An 18,531-nucleotide genomic window follows, 5' to 3' on the forward strand; every position below is an offset into this window, starting at 1 on the left:
CTTACAAACAATCTCAACTTCCTTGTCCCTCAATCTTTCTGCTACATGGACTGGCAAAGTTCAACCCTTCATTAATTCAACCATCCATCACCACTACTTCTTTATTCAGGTTGCCTAATGCTCTAGGGGGAAATCACTCAACTGTATGGATTTGTGTCAGCACACATTCATTGTCCGCAATGTCAGCTGGAGATTGTAAACTTTTTGAAATATGTAATACATTTATTTGTACTTAGTCCCTAACCCAATGTGTTATATATTATAAGCACTCAAAAATGTCACCTGATGGATGAGATTTGTTCTGCCAAATCTGATTTATTCAAGACTATTTTGGTACATTTCTCATTTCTCAATTGTGAATCTATTTTTAAAACATTTCTATTATTGCATCAAATACATTAGAGAAAATTTTAATGTAAATGACCTTTAGATGATACCAATAATTGGTTTTAGTTGTCCTTACTTTATTTGTCACTTTCACTTCTCTTGCTGCCTCTGTCAATCAAGAAATTCACAAGGCAGTTCCAGACTTCCTGGCATTCTGTCCCCTGACTTGCAGCACATTATAGCTCTAATTAAGTCTGTGTTATTTTAGTATTTTGTTTGTTTGGCTCAATGTCTCTCTTCCTTTCGGGTTAAATGTTGTAAAGAGAAAGCAAGTATAATAGCTGCCCAATCAAATTATAGAAGAAATGCTGAAAAGGTCAAAACAGCAAAACACACTATGGTAATTTATGTAATGTAGAATGTATTAAAATTTTGGCCTTCAGTTGACTCAAAAAAAAAAAAGAAGTAATGGCAAAATAGAAATGGCATAACTATTCAGGGTGAAAGCTTATCTTCCGACTGACAGGAATTTATTACCTTTGTTTATTCCCCTGCTCAGGGAACATCTCTCCCCTGCTTCAGAGGGGAAGTCAGTTCTCTGCCCACTGGCAGCCTCTCTATAGTTCTCCCCTCCTCATGGGTCCTTAAGAAGGGGAAGAAGCAAGCTAAATCTGCCTAGTCTTGTGAAACCCTCATGGACCTCATATCCTTTCCCCTGCATGCATTTCTGTTTTTTAGAAGCATTGTTTATTAGGCTGACCAAAGGTTTCCTTATTTAGTTTCTAGTGATATACGATGTATCAGTGTTGGCATGACCCATTTAAACAAAAGCTAGTACTTGCAAATAGAAGCAGAGAAGGTTGGACTATTTACCAATGCCTATTAAATAGACATGAATTTGTAATGAAGTGATAAGAGGCAATCTGGTTACTCCTATCAGGTAGTAGCTTTGGATACAGATATAATAATATAATGACAGGGAGGCATGGGGATATGAAATTATTAAAGCCATGTATTTTTCTCATCCTAATTATGTATTCAATATTATAGTCACAAGGGCAAGGATAGGGGCTAACTTATTTGGGCAAAATCTCTATGTTGATGGCAGATCTGAATCAGGAGGAAGGCAATTATAGGGACACCTACTCTATTTGCCTTGATGTGGCTAGCTAGATTATAGGAAAATGAATTTATATATGTGTTAATTAAATGAAATACTTTACCATTGTTCATTCTTTAGTCCCTTGGGAAGCTGATTCTGTGGTGGGTTTTAGTGTGAGGGATGTTTGTTAAAGAAGGTTCTTGGGATCAATACCTGTGGAAACAGGGAGGCAAGTAAGAGTGAATAGAGAGAGAAATCACCCTCCAGCCTAACTTTGGCTGAACCCATGAGTGGCTTTGAAAATTGAATAGGCTTTAAGAGCTGTCCTCAATATTGGTGAGGAAGACAGCTTCTGCATCCATACACGGATTAATCATTGCATACAGGTTGTCCTGGATGGGGCTTGTCCTTTTGTCCTTAGACAAAGTTACTATATATGTTTTTTTTTTTTTATTGAGGTACTGAGGATTGAACTCAGAACTTCATGCATGTTAAGTATGTGCTCTACAACTGAGTTATATCCACCCTGACAAAGTGACTCTTTGCAACTGAGGCAACGCCTTCTAGGGCTGACAGCTAGGCTCCATCCACTCCCTACACTCCAGGAAGCGAACTCCACAAATCCCTTACTGAAGAGGAATTTATCTGGAGGGTTCTCTGCAGCTAAATTTGGCCAAGTGACTAAATTCTCTCTAATGGAATACGGATAGTAGACGTAATCTTTGTAACATCTGAATGTCTTGCACAAGAACAAGTTGCTTGCCCTCAATTTGATATTCCTATTTCCATACTCTGAGGAATGGCTTGAAAATGATATTTTTTGGATTTAGAGATGAAATCATACTGTCGGGGAAGAGAAGGCAACAAAATGGAAAGAATCTGGGATTCCTTCAGAGAAAGGACTTTGCAAAGGCATGATGCCTTTCAGTCTGAACCACATCCAAACTGCACGGTGAGAGAAATGACCCCTGTTTAAACTAATGTATTCGGTGGACTCTGTAATCAGCTTAGCCTTCAATTAATACAGGAAAGGATACCTGGGAGTGCTTCCAAACAAAACCCAAGTCATGTGGTGGCGGCATTACTATAAGAAGGTGAAAAAGGATGGCATGAAGTTTCTGGCTGGAAAGGTGATGACATGTTAGGTCATGGCAGGATAGTTGTAAAGCTATCACCTCTGATAATTTCAGTGGAGACCATTTGCTTACCAAGTCTGCAGCTTTACTGAAGCTTGTTAGAAAAAGTCAAATGAATGATGTATTTGGCTGTGGTTTGTTGTTTTAACAAAATTACTAGTAAAGAAAGCTGAGATCAGGCAAGAAATGACAATTTTTCAATCCCATACAGAAGAAAATACAGCACAGCTAAAAGAGGCAGTCTCTGCCTGCAATCAGCAATCCTATTGACTGAAAAACAAATAATCTACACTAGGAACGCATTTATTTATCCTAAAGAGCAGATGAGGTTATTTGTATCCTGTCTTCATGGCCTCCAAATTAAACTTTCTAGGTAGGATAGGGAGCCAGTCCACAATAAAACTCAGACTGAAGGTGTTGCCTTGTTATCCACCTGCAGTGTTTCAGCTTCCTTTCAATTTAGGTGCATTTTCATCATTGGAGAGTGGATTGGTTTAGTCCAGAACGAGTAAATAGGAGAATTGGCAGGCTTGATGTGTATGTCTAGAGGAAATCTTTGAGCATAGTTATTGTAACAAAAAGCTGACTGGAATAAAATAAAATGAAAACCTGTTTTTTGAGAGAATTTCATTGTCAAGAAAAACAAATCAAACGCCTGGCCGGCCAAAGCCAGTTATTTACCTATGGTAAACTCATAGGTTTTTCTGTTACATTTTGAAAGAGAGGTGGTCATATAAATTACCTGTTCATTTATAGGTTATCCGATTGCAAAGAGTGATATTTAGGCTTGATTGAGAAGATGATACTTCACCAAGGGATGCTAAACTGAACAAGATACAACAAATTGTGGGATGATTCTACTTATGGGAATAAGGAAGGACACACATATTTGGGTCCATTTATTTGCTGTTGTTCCAAATTCATTCTTCCACTACAGTAGATTTTTGCTGGACACGCAAGTGCCAAGAAGCTTTCCAATCTCTCTTGCAATTAATTATGACTATTTTTATTCCATGGAATACGAAAATAAATGAACATCGGACTCACTTGTTAAATTAATTTGAATTACCTTTTCTCTCTCCCCATAGGTTACAGCACAGAAAAGTATTGACGTACATTCAACAGTGTAGATAAAGATGACGCTTTGGAAATGGTAGAGCAAAATTATGAAATGTACCTGGGACCTTATTTATTTCCTGGAGCAGAGTCATCTGACCTGCCTTTCATCTCCAAACTGTGATGAGAGACAACAAAATCAATTTTTTTTTATTTAAAGCACTGTATTTTGAGTTTTGCAATTTATTTTTATATTATCTAAGGCTATACTGCAACTAATATAAACCTGCAGTTCAATTTTTTGTACAAATTCTATTATTTACCTTTTATTTTCCAGATATTAAGAGGCTATATTGAACATATTTTGTTATGATTTTTATTAGGACAAAATAACTACAGATTGCTGCTTCTCAAAGTATTAACTTTTTAGAAAATTGTTTTCTTTCATTGTGGCAAACATTTTTTTTATAATGTGACATAATTTTAAATTAAATGCGTTAGACATATTTAACATATACAAACATTATCAGAGGAAAAAAGAATATTGGTTATGTAAAAATTCCAAAATTTGAAGAGACTTGCCTGCAGCTGCTAAATTCTGTTCTGAACGATTTTGGAATTTCCATGAATACAAATTGATAATCAAGTCCTCTATCTCACTTATTTGTTTCATCTGTGAGTCCTTAAGTTTTAAGGCTATAACTATGGCTTTATGTCTGCTTCAGGTTTTTTTTTTTTTTCAAGTGAAAACCAGAAACTCCTCTTACATGAGACAATGAATGCTAAGAAATTCAAAGTATCTTCATTGAAACAGAAGAATTAAGGCTCCATTAAAGCAGTTGGTTAGATGTGTTCTTTGTTCTGGTTTAAGTTCATAAACTCACCAACAGTTTATCAACTGGAGCACGCTGACAGGTGATATATGCACCAAAACATACTCCAAATGTTCTTTGTTCCTTGTAAGTGTAATTGATGAGTGAGTAAATATATTACTCACTCCTTAGTAGCCAGTGATTAAACTTCCATTCTAAAGTCTATTTCTCTAAATGTGGTAGTTCACTGAGAGCCCTTCAGGGAGTTCCTTCTTCCTCATTTTGGTGCCATCTTCCCATCAGTGTTGCACCTATATGTTATATTTATTTTATTTTCTAATGCTTATTTTTAACTGAAGTATAATTAATTTACAATGCTGTGTAGTTTCAAGTGTACAGCAAAGTGATTCAGTTAAATATATATATATATACATATATATACATATATACATATACATATATATATCTGTTTTTTCAGATCTTTTACATTGTAGGTTATTAGGTCCTTGTTGTTTGTCTAGTTTATACAGAATACCGTGTATATGCTAATCTCAAACTCCTAATTTATCCCTCCCTCTCTCCCTGCTTTCCCCTTTGGTAGCCTTATGTTTGTTTCCCATGTCTGTGAGTCTATTTGTGTTTTCTAAATGAGTTCATTTGTGTCATATTTTAGGTTCCACATAAAAGTGATATATATATATATATATATATATTTGTCTTTTGCTGTCTGACTTACTTCATTTAATATGATATTTTCTATCCACATATAACGTCCATCCATGTTGCTGCAAATCATATTCTTTCTTTTTTTTAATGGCTAACATTCTATTATCTATCTATCTATCTTTCTTTCTATCTATCTATCTATGTATCTATCTATCTATATCTCACATATCTTCTTTATCTGGTCATCTGCCAGTGGACATTTAGGTTGCTTCTATCTCTTAGCTATTGTAAATAGTGCTGTTATGAAAATTGGGGTGCATATATCCTTTTGAATTGGCTTTTTTTTTTGATATATGCCCAGAAGTGGGATTGTTGGATCATATGGTAACTTTGCACACATGTAAAGTTATTGCATGTTATACTGAGCAAGAAAAAGATATAGAAAGTGCTTTATAATTGCCCAGGAGGCAAATGAATTATTATGTGAGGCTGGAACAACTATTAATATAGTCAAATTTTGCTTTATAAACTGGTGGGTATAATGGCACTTTAAAAATTTCCATTGTTTAAGCTGTGTATCTTAAAACACTAAAACATGAACACAGCTCATGTTGTTTTATTTTTACCTTCTTTGCACTAAGGTGTTAAGGACCATTGAATTCAATTTGTTTCAAATTTTAAAATTTTAAATAAAACTTACATTTAGAATTTTTTATTTTTCAATCAATTTTTACTTACTGAATTTTGAAAATCAGTTTTAAAAATATAAGCTAGTTACTTTTGGAAAAATCCAGATCTTTAATCTGTCAAATATGTATTGAATCAATTCAACCCTTTTCTCTCAATTCAGGATGGTATTCATCAGTATTATCTTTGTATAGACACTTGATTTAAAATGAGTATATTTAAAATATAAATAAAAGCCAATTATTATATAGGAAATGTTATGTGAAGTTGGAAGTATCAGACTTAAGTTGTATGTGTTTGATTTTCTATTGGCCTTTTTTCTCCAATCCTATCAGAATCTAACCTACAATTCATGCAAAAAACACCAATAGTATTTAATAAAATATTCATGCACAGCTTTTCCCACCCCTTTAGTTATCTCAACCAGCTTTATTTACTGAAAAATGTTAGAATTATTTTACATAATTATGTGAAGTTATTAGTTCAAATAACATAACAGAAATTAGTTTCACTAGCAAATGACATTTAACAATTCCAATTTCTTAGTTCTTACCTGAAAATGTTTATTTATTTATTTTTAATACAAACATTTCCTCAGAATCTCAGAATTGTGGCTGATTTCTTACATGAAATAGCTAATTTATCAAAATGTACATTTGAACAATGTGAAAATGATAACAAATATTAAAAGATTTCCTCACAGTTCTTCCAATTTTATTCTATTAGTATTGGATTTATGCAGATACATAGGTTATAGCATACATATTTGGATAGCTCTACATTTATTATTATTTAATTTGAATTAACTGATGCTGTCAAATTTTCAACTTTTCCTCCTTTCTATTCACCAGTTCATCAACCTCTTATGTTCTTTTTATCCATTGTCAAAATAACTTTCTTATTAACATATTCAATATGCCATTAAAGCTAACCTCTCATGCAATAAGGACATATTTATAATCTCCTCAAGGATCCGTGCTCATGTAAGTATCTCACAAAAGCTTTTTACAAGAGGCAGTTTTCTGTTTCATACAGGCCTTGACATGGAGACAGCGGGGCTATATTAGAATGTCTTTATTTGTCACTTACCTCATTGCTTGCCTAACGGATAGAGCGTTAGGAAGTTTTGAGTAGTAGCCTCATTTGGTACATCAAAGTAATAATGGGTTTCTAACAGCACACATCCTGTGATGTACTGGTGCTACACGAGTCCCCCTACACAGTTACCTTAAAGTGGCTCATTATTTAGAGCCGGTGTAAGAAAAGTGTTTCCTCTGGACAAGGAAAAAGTTCCCTTCAGAGGAAAAATTGTATAATGCCTCCCAGGTGTGTGAGAAAGGTGGAAAACTACAGCTCATCTGACGTCCTGTTCATGACTTAGTGGGCTTATTAGCTTCTTGCACGAAGACTCATCTGCCCCGTGTTTCCGTGGTTTAATTTAATGGACAGATTCTCCAATAAAGGTAGAGGGAAATAAATGCATTAGACAGCTCATGCTAGGAGCGAAAGGAAAAGACTGAACCATCAGAGTTTTTATATCTTTGAAATGATAGGTTGTTTCAAATAATTTCAATTTCCCTAGCTTAAGTTTATTATTCTTTGATCTGATTCTTACTGCCATCTGGTTCACGTGCAAGTGCAAATCAGAAGTGAGAAAAAGCAGAGATAATTTTCTGTGTCAGCTTAACAAACAAAGCTGTGTGATACGGCTAGTTATCACTAAAAGTTATCTAAGATGAAATATTGATCTGAAATAGGTTCCTTCCTCAGTGTTTAGATATGAGATGGTAATTGGGATTATTTGAAAAAGGGTGAGTGCCAATCTGTAATGCGGGAGGCTGTATCAACTTTGGAAAATGACTTTGTAAAACCACTGATACTTTCTACACATTTCTTATGAATTAATCCTTTGAATTCTTTCATAGTATAGATTTTATTAACTGAAAGTATAATAATTAATAAATTACCTGAAGCTTCTCTTGCATGTGAATAGCTTTATATTAGTCCCTTTGAATGGTGTAAAAAGTTAGTTTTTGTTGAAATCTTAAATCTATGAAGGAAAATACAATGGAAGGGAATGAAAGACAGGCACTTGTCAGTTCACTGTTGACATTTTATGTATCAGAGGAAGGTTTAAATCTCCTATTTTATCATTGTTCCTTGTTCAGAGAAACAAAAATTTTTTCTTCTATTGTAAATAAAATTATGAAGTCTAGTAAGCTAATGCTGGTGTGAATCTTTAAATTGTTTGGAAAAATGCATTTTTATAATGAAATATTATCATATGCTTGTTCAAAAAGGCTTTGACTTGTTGTAGTGTTCTAAACAACTTTGTTTTGTTTGTTTTGCTTCAGAGCATTCAAAGTGGTGAATAATTACAAAAGTACTTTGTCAAATGGAGTTTTTCTAACTTAACATAAAGATTTATATTCATAAATGTTTTCCTTTGGAGTCAGGTAAGTCTCCTCACAGGTGGAACAGCCTATTGTTTCCAGCCTAGGTTTATGTGAAGTCAATTCTCTATTAGCATTATATTTAGATCAATTTATATAAAGAATGGAAAATTACCTCAAGAGACTTTTGGTTTTTTAGACTTTCTTGGGTATTAATTCCATGTTCTTAAGACCTGAATGCCCCAATTTTGCCCTACTAATTTTATGTATTAAATAATATTTATTTCAATAATTTGAGATATGAAACATATTATGGTAGTGATCCTCTAAGGTGGTCCATAATGACCATTTCCTTTAGGTATCCATGCTCTTGCGTAATCCATTCTTCTTTTAAAAAAAAATTACTCTTTCTGGGTTTTTTTTTTTGGGAGTAATTAGATTAATTTATTTATTATGGAGATACTGGGGATTGAGCCCAGGATCTTGTGCATTTTAAACACACACTCTACCTCTGAGTTATACCTTCCTCCTAACCCATTCTTGAGTGTGGGCAGGACCAGTAGATTCTAATCTGAGAAATAGAACATGGTAGTAGTGTTGGAATGTTGCTTTCAAGTTTAGGTTTTAAAAATAATCTGGCTTTTCCACTGGTTACTCTCTTTCGCTCTGTCTTAGATCACTAACCTTAGAGGAAGCCAGCTACCAGACCAAGCTCAGACAACAACCACATGAGCCTTAAGATAAGGTTGCAGCCCTTGCCAGCAGTTTGATCTCATCCTATTAAGACTCTAAACCAGAAGATCAAGTTAGACCATGAACAGAATCCTGACCAATTGAGATAATAAAAAGTTTCTTCCTTTAAGCTACTATATTTGGAGTGATTTGCTATGTGCTAATACGTAACCACACAAGTGTTCTAGTAAGTTCTGAACATTTTTTTTCTCTTACTTTTGTGTAGAAGCAGAACTTATTTATCTGGAAACAGGCCACTTTGCACATGGATGAAACTCTATACTTGGATCACTATATTTATAAAGGAAAATTCTTAAACCAAATTCTAAGTTCAAATTACTTTCTTTTCTCTGAATCTTGCTGGATTTATGAAAACTAGAACAATATAATCAATGAACCCAGGGTTATAACCTGATTCCTGATACAAACTGTTTAGGGAAGTGATTGCTGTGGGACAACTATAGGGTACTATTCCTGTGAAGCAACTAAGAAGACAGAAGAAAACTGTGAATGTCATAGTATATTTTTTGAAATAACTCAAATAGATTCTAAAATACATCTGTTACTGCTTTCATGTATGGCATAGTAATCTCACTTATTTAATCTTTTCTTCAATTTAGGAGTTTTCATACCCTCTATTCTCTAGAGAACACCTTAACATTTACACCTGAGTTATATAATTTAATATGCATTTTATGTAGTATCATTCTTGAAGTGGTAATTTTAAAATGAAAAATCAGTTGGAAAAAGTTAACTGGTAATAATTCACTTTACTTAAAATTATACAAAAAAAAGAACTACAAAAAAAATCTAACTTGCTTTGTAGAGTAGATAAAATGCTGTATGTGAATGAGCTGAAAGAGAAGATCACATCACTATTAGTGTACTAGATATGGCAATTTTTTATTTGTAAGACAGAACTGACAACACTTTACAAAACCTAATAATTCTCTAATGGAGGAAACGTACAGAGTTTAATGATGAAGCATGACCTTTATGAGCTTAATGGACAAAGCTGAACCCTGGCATTAAGCTCCAAACCATTTGAATGTGTAAAACACGGTGTTAATATCTAATTTTGAATGGAATTTGGACTGCCCACAAATGCCTTACACCACGTTCTGAGCCGTTTCATCAACAGCTTGCTAGGCTACATCCAGTTCACCATCTGGAAGTGTCACTTGCTGCAAAATAAACCTGCTCCCTGGATGACAGCAGGATACCTAAGCATCTGCTGTTTTAATAAGCTGCAGCAGAACATCCACCACCAGCATGGGAAGGGACAATCTTTCAAGGAAATGACGGAATCATCTAACATTAGCCCTTGAATGCACCTTAGGGAATCGTCTAACCCATCATTTTCAAGGTGTATTCCATGACACAGTAGTACTGCAAGAAGACAACAAAGATTCCACGTTTTAAAAATAAATTAAAAAGTTCTTCCAATCCTTAATCAAATTCAGGAAAACCAGAAATAATATTAAATGATATAGTTATCAGTTCTATAGTTGATAACTATAGATAGTTGTAGATAAGTGTAGTCTTGATGAGAAAATAAGACATACAATTAAATAAAGAGATAAGACGACATAGAAAACAAAATTAAAAAAAAATAGAGGCACAGGTAGAAATGGGGAAAGGACAGCAGAGTCTGGGAGTCTGCCTGTATAGGGTAGAACGGTACAATGAAGAAGACTGCATTTTTGGCCATTCTGTACTATCTGCTGATAAATTGATAATTCTGTTTTTTTTTTCCTAGTGGAAGATAATTCCACTAGACTTCTATTTTCTTGATTTCTTTCTCTCCTTAACTTACCTCTTACATAGAAAGTCAACTTTGGACAGATGCTGGGATGACTCCTAGACCTGTCTCATAATCTGGGGAAACTCTGATATTCATAAATTTCCAAACATAGGTCTTGTTCTAGAAAATAAATATGGTTACGATTTTCCAATTCAGAGGCACTGGACCATATTCTTCTGTGGTTGCCTTTTCTTAAATGATGAAGTATTTCAAGCATATATAAAGGTATAGAAAGAAACTAATAGTTACCTGCTTACATAGTCTAATATACTCGACCATTTTTAACATATTTAGTTTTTTTAAAGAAATAAAACACTAATGATAAAATTAAACATCTGTTTATATTTTTCACTGATCTCATTTTCCTTTCCCTTCCCTAGAATTCAGGGCTAGAGTTTATGACCTCTTTTATTCTCAAACTAATACAAAATAACCACGATCTTTCTGGCTTCTTTCCCAAACTCTCCCCATCTCCTATAACTCCAGTCCCTTAATTGCTCAAATGCAAAGGAAATTCCTCTCTTTGACTTATGCAGTTTAGCTTTTATCTTTTTTGTTTTGTTTTGGTTTGGTTTTCCCACAATCCTGAGCTTGAAATTTCCTCATATAGTTTCAGTGATGTAAGTTGCTGAACAATAATCATTACTTTTGTAGGAGGGATTCTGACACCATGTTTTAGGTTAATACATTTATGTGGCTCCATAATCATTCTATGAAAATCTTCTTATTCCTAAAAAGCAGCAACACTAAGACTCTCAGAGAGAAAAAGAGAGCTGGAAACTTGGGCATAGTGAAAGATAGTAAGTTCCATCCAAAACATGTTTTAGGAAAGCAGAAGTTCCATAGGAAAAAAGTTTGTGAGTTCTATACATTTGAAAACTCAAGTTTAAGTCATTACAGACTGAAAGAAATAATTGTTTTCAGTTAGTGTACTTATAAGAATGATTTCTGCATTTCTTAGATAAAATTCCTGTTTTGGCATTGGCACGTAAAAGATTGCTAATCCCAGATTACCTTACAGTTGACTAGGCAATTGGTTGTAAAGATGGTGAAACTGCACAGAGGTGCTGCCCACATCCTAGGAGATGGAACCTCCATGGCTTCATAATAAGAGAATAATGAAGAGCATTGTAGTGCGCTGAGAACAACAGTTAGGTGGAAATTTTCACTAATGAGAAATTGATTGAAAAAGCATCAGAGAGCTAGTTAAACAGGTAGGTTGAACACATGCTTTTCTTTCCATGTTCTCTGTCAATATAGCAATTAACGATTTCTTAAAAGTTGTAGCATATAACCACTAAAAAAAGAGAGTTAAGAAGATGACAGATGATATATGTCAACAAAAGTTTTAAACTTGGGATGTGGATGAAACTTAGCAGAGCTGAGAAAGCTAACACTTAACCTTTTAGGAAGATAGCAAACTGTAACCTAGTCATGGAAAAGCTTGGGAATTGGAGTGGGTCGTAATAAAGGGGTGCTGCTGTGCTTACAAACCAGAAGAATGCTTGAAAGGCTGTCTCAATGAATTATCAAAGATTCTCTTATTCATCCTGCAAACTAGACAACACTGGTGAGTATTCTGTAAATTTCCCTTCTAGAGATGTTGGGACAAAGGACTCTGCACAAGAATAACAGGATCAGGTGAAAGACTACGTACCCAACAGGGGACCCCTCGCCTCCTTCTTGGACTTGCTTCCAGCTGGGGAGAGTCTTTTGAGACCGACTCATTGCTTTCTGAGGAAGGAAGACCTAAAAACTCAGGAGGAGAGATCTACACATCCCCGACGAGGCTGATGGGTCCATACCTGATTGTTATAGCATACTGATGACCAGTAAATGAACTCCAGTGCATGGGATGATTAATGACTCATTTTTTAAAAGGAACAGAAAGCCAAGGAGTGCAGAACATCTGCAGAGAACTGTTAATTTGACGGTGACCAGCACAAATGGAACTCCCAGAATGAAAGTCCTGCAGCAGGAAATAATCCACATTGGAGCAAGAGGATGGAAAAGTCCAGCACAACTTTCTGCAAGAAAAACAGAAAAGAAACAAACAGAAATTTTGATGTGATTGACTGTATTAAAGGAGATATTTATTTCTGTAGAAGAGTTTGGAGATGAATTAAGAAAATGTACAAATAGTCCTCACCAATTAAAAATAACTAATACTATTCATTGGAAGAGAAACAAAACAATTGTATAAGAAAGGAAATCTAATTCTAATATATCACATAGCTCAGCTGTGGGAAACAGTCATTAATTAAAAAGTACTGCTAATGAAAATAATAGAAAACAATATACCTCAATATACCTTTGTTACAGTTATACTGAGAGATAGAAGGGTTGGTAGGTATCTGAGTATGAGGGAGGTAAATCCCAAACATCCATCAATAGAACTTAATAGATAATATCTCATTAAAAAAATCAAAAGATGAGATAAATAGTATCTAAGACTAGAAAAAGAAATCAAGAAATGTGGATTAAATTATAGAACGAAAGATGATACGAAATTTGCTGCCTCTGGGGAAGAGGCATGACACATAAGTAGTGTAAACCACAAGTCTATTTTTCATAACAAGTTTTCCTAGATTTCTGATATTAGAAGTATGGAAATTTACTATTTTGATAAAAATAGAATTTTTTTTACAAGAAAAGGAAACAGAGGAAGAAAAAACAAGGGTTTGACATGGTGGTCTTTGGAAGAAGAGTCATAGACCAAGGAGAACACAGGCTTCCACAGCTACAATGTGGATAAAAATGGGATTGTTAGGTTACTGAAAATTATAGGTGTTTTTCAAGATACTTCGGAAAAAAATATTTTATTGAAGAAAGGATGGAGAGAGGAGGATGGAGAGTGGAGGAGTCACAAGAGGTGACAAGGTTCTCCAGAATGAAAAATATCAACCTGGACTATATAACATTGGATACATAATCATTGTTCTTGCTGTGCAGCAGAGACCTGCTGAGGTAGCCTATCAAAAATCATTGCTTCAGTTGAACTTGGGGTTTCCAGACTGGGAATAAAGTGAATATTAATGCTTGTCTTGGTTGCCTCATGCCTTGGTACTTATCTTTGGTGACAGTGGGAAATTGAGCAAACAGTACTAAGAACCCAGCTTCAAAGAAACAATCTTGCTAAAGTAAAAGCATGGGACACACGATAGCCAAAGGGCGGTACAGTTCTTCAGTGATGAAGGAAGACCAACTGGATTATTTGCTCTTAGTCACATTTGCCTAAATACTCTAACAATTCTATATTTAAGAGTAAAGAGTAAATATAAAACCTCTATTATGGATTCTTTGAACTCGTCTTGCATGGGCTATGTAGCTGTCAGTCACAAAAGTGGATTCTTTCTTCCTCAGCTAAATATTATGTGTGTTTATAAAGTCCAAAGTTTAAAATAGTGTTCCTGTTCATATACATAAATAACCAGATAGAGTGGATACTATCTGAGGACAATGCTTAATTTTCCCGATGCTTAGAATGGGAAAACCAACTTAGCGTTCCTTTGTCTAAAAGTCATCCAAAACAGACATATTTTAAGGGCTGTGCTAAAATTTCCTACAGTCTTCAACTATGGTATTGAAAGAGTTAAACTCGGAACTTTCATATTTAGTATTCTGCAGGATGTGAGGGTGGGACTTGAAATCATATAACCACTTACTAGTCAATAACTCTAAGGGAAATTCATCATTTAAAAAATAAAATTCAAACTTAAGCCTTTAAAATTGCCAATATGAAGAACAATGGTCAAACTTCCAACTCTTGACTCTGTTTGATGAAACCCTCATTCTCTTGATGAGCTCTCACTAATTTTCATGTATGTACAACACCAGACTGACCCCTGTGACTTTTGACCCCTAATTCCTTGGAACACTATTGAGATCTTGCTAGAGCATTTAATCATGATTTTAGTGTCACATGTCTTGAAGCTAATATAACGTCTAGTTACAAAACACATAATACATTTTTGGGTAATGTACTTTGTTAAAAACAGAACTTTTTAAACAAATTAAAAATTAATAATTCTATTCTTTCAACTCCTATTTCACTCTTAAATGTCATGACTACAATCTGAGCCTATACCTAATTCAATTTCAGGGACAAACGTTTTTGTGAATCACTTCAGGTAATTGGCGGTTATTATAGCACAGTGACACACTTCCAATATATAATGATATCTTTAAACCCCATTATATAACATAAGCATTCTTAGGCTCCAGTATATGATTTCCAGTAATATCAAAGAATAGCATAATTCTGTCTGCATTTCCTGTTTGGCTAAATTCCTGTTTTGTTTTTATCATAATTAAATTAAATATTGTGGAAAATTAAATCGTTCTTCTCTAAAGTCTGCGAAAACACTTCTCATTTGATAGCTGTGAGCATCTGTGCCATTGTTCTTCATCATGTATGAATCCATTCCCCTAGATTCTTAATTTTGAAAAGTTTATCCTATATTGAGAAATTTGGCAATTGCTACCACCTTTGATTACACTGCTTAGTGTGTGACAGGCAATTTTCTGTGTAAGAATTTTTTTTTTCAATGTTGGATTGTAGTGCTGATATTTCATGATATTTTAAAAGATGTTTAGGGATCTGAATTTAAGCTAAAATTCAAACCTCTGCTGTGTTGCACAGGCAAATACACAGTGATGTTGACCAAAAAAAAAAAAAAAAACCCAAAACCCAGACAAAATCTATTGGTAGGTTTACACCTGGGCAGATAGTTAAACTACTGGTAAAGCTCAACCTCTGAATCTGTCATCTGGCACATTTCACAATTCTACATCCCATACAAATGTCAGAAATTGTAGTTTAGAATGTGGAAAAGCGTGTTTTAATATCAATGTTTGGATGTAAGAAAAGAAAATGAACACAGTCTAATGCAACTAGGTAATGTGACTTCAGTGGCAATTCATGAAAATCTTTATCGGAGTGGTTTCAAGTGCCAATCTATTTTGGAGGAGCTATTGATGTTAAAGCTGTGTTTGCATAACAAGGATAAGAAAGCCTGTTTGCATCTGGAGGTTTTGAGGGATGTTAAAGTAACTAAGTTTGAGCAGCAGGAAGACCTCTAAAGGTCCAGGCTACCCCTTAGAACTACCATTAATGCCAGGCAAGTTTTAAGTCAACTCATCTTTAACTTCAGAACCACCACTTCTCTTCATTGCTTCAGCTTTGTCTTTGTAAGTCGGGCACCATCTTTAATATCCCACTTGAAGATATGTCAAAACCTAGTCTAGTATCTTTATTTTCTCCCCAGCCTTATTGAGATATAATCAACATGGACTACTGTGTAAGGGCAAGGTGTATAATGTGATGGTTTGATACACTTTTAAATTGTGAAATAATTACCACATTAGGGTTAGCTAATATTATCATCTCTTCACATAATTAACATTTCTTTCTTGTGGTGAGAACTTTTAAGATCTATTCTCTTAGCGTCTTCCAAGTATGCAATATAGTACTATTAACTATAATAACCATGATGTACATTAGAATTCTAGAACTTGCTCATCTTTTAACTAGAAGTTTATACCTTTGACTGACATCTCTCCTTTTGTCCTACTCCGCCTCCCCCCAGCCCCTGGCAACCACCATTTTACTCTCTGTTTTTATGGGTTCAGCTGTTAGATTGCACACATAAGTGAATATCATTCAGTATTTGTCTTTTTCTGTCTGGCTTATTTCACTTAGCATAACACCCTCTACCCATGTTGTTGTGAATGGCAGAATTTTCTTTCCTCTCGCAGCTGAATAATGTTCTATTGCATATATAGATACAATATCTTTTTGTCCATTCATCTATTGATGGACACTGAGGTTGTTTTAATTCCTTGCCTTTTGTGAATAATGCTGCAATGAACAAGGGTGTGCATCTTTTAGAGATCCTGATTTCACTTCCCTTGGATATATACTTAGAAGTGGAATTACTGGATCATATGGTAGTTCTAATCTAATTTTTCAAGGAACTTCAATACTGCTCTCCATTGTGGCTGTCCAATTTACATTTCCAACAACAGCACAGAGATTCTCTATTTTCCACATCCTCACCAATACTTATCTCTTGCCTTTTTAGTTATAGTCATTCTAACAGATGTGAGGTGATAGCTCCTTGTAGTTTTGATTTGCATTTTCCTGTTGATAAGTGGTTTTGAGCACCTTCTCATGTACCTGTTGGACATTTGTTTATCTTCTTTGTAAAAATGTTTTTGAATTCCTCTGCCTATTTCTTAATCAAATTATTTGTCTTTTTGCTACTAAGTTGTATGAGATCCTTATATATTTTGAATATTAATCCCTTATCAGATATATAATCTGTAAATATTTTCACACATTCCATAGATACCCTTTCATTTTACTGATGATCTTGCAGTGCAGAGGCTTAATTTGATGTAGTCCTATTTATTAATTTTTGCTTTTGTTACTTATGCTTTTGGTGTCATATCCAAAAAAAAGAAAAATTTGCCTAAGCCAATGTCAAGGAGCTTTTTTCTTATATTTTTGTCTAGGAGTTTTAAAGTTCCAGGTCTTATGTTTCAGTCTTTAATCTACTTTAAGTTGAGTTTTGTGAGTGGTGAATGATAGCAGCCCAGTGTCATTCTTCTGCATACAGATATCCAATTTTCCCAACATCATTTATGGAAGAGTCTGTCCTTTTCCATGGAATATTATTGGCTCCCTTCTCAAATATTCCTTGGCCATATATGTGAGAGATTATTTCTGGGCTCTCAAGCCTGTTCCGTTGGCCCATGTGCATACTTTTATGTCAGTATCACTTTCTTTCAATTACTCTGACTTTTCAGTATAGTTTGGAATCAGGAAATGTGATACCTCCAGCTTTGTTTTTTATCAGAATTGCTTTGGCAATTTGTAGGCTTGTTTTCTATTTTCTTATTTTCTACTAAAGGTTTATCAATTCTGTTGATCTTTTAAAGCAAATAAGCTTTTTGTTTTGTTTTATTGATATTTTTCTATCATTTGTCTAGCTTCTGTATATACTTCCACTCTGATCTTTATTATCTCCTTCCTTCTGCAAACTTCGGGCTCAGCTTTGGGCTTCTTTTTCTACCTCTTTGAGGTATAAAATTAGACAGCTTATTTGAGATTTTTCTTTTTACTTAATATATGTTTTTATAACTATAAACTTTTCTCTTAGAACTGCTTTGACTGCCTCCCATAGATTTTTGGATGTTGTGTTTGCATTTACATTTGTTTCAAATATATATTTTTTTTAATTTCTATTTTGATTTCTTCTTTGACCCATTGGTTTCTTCAGGAGTGTGTTGTTTAATTTCCACGTATTTGTGCATTTTTCAGCTTTCTTCCTTTTATTGGTTTCTAATTTCATGTCATTGTTGTTGGAAAGGATATTTGGTATAATTTTAGTTTTCTTAAATTTTCTAAGACTTGTTTTGTCACCTATCATATGACCCTATCCTTGAAAATGTTCTGTGTATGTTTGAGAAGAATGTGTATTCTGCTGCTGCTAGATGGAATGTTCTGTGTATTCATGTTAGGTTCATTTGATCTAAAGGATGTTTCAAGTCCAACATTTCCTTATTGATTTTCTGGCCACATAATCTATCCATTTTGGAATGTGGGGTACTGAATTCCCTACTTTTATTGTATTGTCTATATCTCCCTTTAGATCTGTTAGTATTTGCTTAATATATTTATGTGCTTGATTCGGTGTATATATATTTATTATCATTATATCTTTTTGATGAATTCATTGCTTTATAATTATATGATGACCAGCTGTGTCTCTTGTTATCATTTTTGGCTTAAATTATATTTTATCTGGGAGAA

This window comes from Vicugna pacos, chromosome 14 (assembly GCF_048564905.1).
Source record: "Vicugna pacos chromosome 14, VicPac4, whole genome shotgun sequence".
Taxonomy (NCBI): domain Eukaryota; kingdom Metazoa; phylum Chordata; class Mammalia; order Artiodactyla; family Camelidae; genus Vicugna; species Vicugna pacos.